Genomic DNA, 3,325 nt, shown 5'->3' with positions numbered 1-3,325 from the left:
ACTTCATGCTTTAAAATTTTCTCTCCTCTAATGAAGTACTTGACTCCTATGCTTGGGGCTGACTCCTTTTACCCAGAGTATAATTTTTTTCTTAGCTGAAAAAATTATACTTGTATGTCATGGTTAATTTTTTGGGTTTATTATCATCAAAATATGGGCATGTGGAGGGATCTTGGAACCCTACTTCAATAGAGGATAAGGGAAGTGGGATGTCGCCCCTCTCTTTTCATGTTTTTGTGTTGAAGGGGGAGGATCCCCAACCCTCCTCAACATTGGCAATAATGAGGTTAGAGTATCCCTCTCCCAATTCCAAATGAGAGAAGAGGGGGGCCAAAGCTCCCTCCCCTATTCTTAGCTGTATAGAGAAACTCCTTCACATCTAGTATAACTTGACTAACGGATTGGATCAATCAATTAAGCTGAAGAACAGAGTAATTCAACTAGGTTAACTAGGTTTTTAGTTCATCGGTTATGAAATTTTTGCTACTATTGAGCCAAAAAAAGACTCGGGTTTGCAACCAATTCATCCAACTAGTCTGATCTAGTTTGTACTTATAAAATTGTTTAGCTCTCAACATATAAAGAAAACTATAAACCAAAGCCTTATTTATCACATAAAAAAATGCATATGTGAGGCTGGCTAGGAAGTATCTACGTGCATGTTTGTTTTATTGCCTTATGAAGATAATACACAACAAAAATGTGAATAGAAGTATAAAAAAATAGGTCATTGTTGAGATTTATTGCCGTACGAAGAAAAATTTTCTTTCCTTCTCTTAAAAATCTTGTAATCCCTATAATTTTCTAATCTCTGTAATCTCTCTCAATCATTCCATGTATAGAATATTACAATCTGTAAATCTGCTATTTAAGCCCAACGATGTGAATACAATACAAAACAGAAATTGAATTCTTATTCTCAACTTGGTATTAGAGTAGGAGAATTATTTTCTCCTTCCAATCGTCGAAGATCAGAGCCAGTGCTCCCGTATTCATCTCCATCGCCGACAGAAGTTGCTGAAAAAAAATAGAGCAGAAGCTCTCTATTTTTTTGCTCTGGCCCGACAGAGAAGTTCCAGTCACCGAACCACCAGTGCTCCCATATTCATCACCGCCACCACCCAAACTCTGGCGGGAATCTCGAAAGCCGCCGATGACCTCAACCAAACCACTTTCCGGCGACCTGCACCAGTGTCATCGACGAAGAAGACGAAGGTGTGATCGTGTTATTTTTCACATTTCTCTCGTCATCGCAGTAAAACATCACTGCCGCCACCCGAACTCCGGAAAAAGTCGCCAATGAACCACAACCGAACCACCTCCCGACGACCTGCACCAGCGTCGCCGATGGAGAAGATGAAGGTGCGATCTTTTTATTTTTTAAGTTCCTCTTAGTCATTGCCATAACACAAACTAGTCGCCACCCGAACTCCGGCGGGACTCCCGGAAGTCGCAGACGAACTACAGCCGAACCACCAGCCCAACGAAGGAGGAGTCGCACCAGCGTTCCCGATGGAGAAGACGGAGGTGATTATTTTTTTTTTAACTTAGGTTATTATTCTTTTATTTTTTTGCCGACCGAACCAAAATCCAAACCGGGTCAACCCAGCTACTGGAAGCGAACCAGACCAAGTTCTTTGGGTGTTTTATTTTAATCTGATCACCGTTAATCTCCTTGCATCATGGTGAAGGAATCAACGCCGATTATTCATTTTCGATCCGAAAACTTTGGTTTTACAACCAGCATTATTCTTATGGAAGTTAACTACGATGTATGGTCCCAAATCATGGAGATACAAATCGCAGGATGTGAGAAGCTTGAATATATTATGGGAAAACACCAATATCACAAGAAACTGATGCTTCCTATATGAAGTGGTATGCTAAAAATCAAAAGATTAAGGGGTGGTTGCTAACCTCTATGTCACTAGATATTATGAACCACTATATTCAACTGTACACAGCACATAAAATCTGGAATGATCTAGCCAAAGCTTTTTATGATGGATCAAATGAATCACAACTTTTTTCATTGAATCAGAGAGCTTTCTCCACCAAACAAACCGGTCGCCTTCTGTCAATATATTATGGTGATCTTGTGGAAATTTTCCAAGAACTTGATCATCATGATAGGATTATAATGAAAGATCCTGATGATATTATTGCCTATTGAAAATCCGTTGAAAGATTGCGTATACACATTTTTCTACACAGATTGGATACAAAGTTCTTAGAAAGGACCCGATATTAGATCTTGAAGAAGCCTATGCTTACGTATGTCATGACTCCATTCACAAAACCACTTTTAATGGTGAAGTTGATTGTGTTGAGTCATCTAAAATGGTGGAACATCGAGCTCAACCTAAAACTGCTCGACTAACTGGTCCTACCAGTGATCAAAATCGGGCATCAAAATCTCAAAATCGCAGCTATGAGATTAGAGTAGTAAAACCAGAGCGTATTTGTACTCACTGTGGTGAGACTGGGCATACAAAGTCAAGATGCTATGAACTTATTGGGTATCCAAAATGGTGGGATCCTACCAAAGCACCTTGCAAATGAAATTCTAAACCAAATAATCATGCTTTCGTTGCAGTAGCAGAACCCTCCACCTCTCATGCGATTGAGGATGGATCAGTTTTAATTGCTACATCTGGTAAACTTCTTAATAATTCCGCTCCTAGTAGAAATAGTGAATGGATAATTGATTATGGAGCTACTGATCATATGACCTTTGACAATCATCATGTTAAAATTATGAAACCATCTGAATAGTATATCGTATCTATAGTAAATGGTACTCCATCTCACGTTACTGGAGAAGGTTCCATCACCCTCACTGAAAATCTAAGTCTTGATTATGTATTAGTTGTTCCAACCGTCAATCATAATTTATTATCAGTGGTTCAAATAACTCACACTCTGCATTGTATTGTGATTATTTTGCCTAACCTTTGTGTTTTTAAGGACATTCGAACTCATAAGACAATTGATTATGGTATTTGATGGGGGAAGTTCTATTAGCTTGATTTGAAGCCAGAGAGTTCTCATAAGTTAGCTCAAGCATTCTCCATGAATAAATCTGCAGAATCTGACATTTGGTTATGGCATAAACGGTTGGGTCACTCATCCTTTGGTTATTTAAAGAAATTGTTTCCAAAACTCTTTGCTAGATTATCTGTTTCAGATTTTAAGTGTGAAGTATTTGAATTGGCTAAAGGTCATCGTGTTCCAATTAAAATAAGAATGAATAGGAGTCCAACACCCTTTATGATTATCCACTTTGAGGGGTACAACAAATATAGCCTCTCTTAGTGATAAAAGG

The sequence above is a fragment of the Aristolochia californica genome, unplaced genomic scaffold (genome assembly GCF_029961685.1).
Source record: "Aristolochia californica isolate CCGP_79_NKW_82.1479 unplaced genomic scaffold, dmAriCali1.0.hap1 SCAF_3, whole genome shotgun sequence".
Classification (NCBI taxonomy): domain Eukaryota; kingdom Viridiplantae; phylum Streptophyta; class Magnoliopsida; order Piperales; family Aristolochiaceae; genus Aristolochia; species Aristolochia californica.
This window is presented reverse-complemented; position numbering follows the sequence as displayed.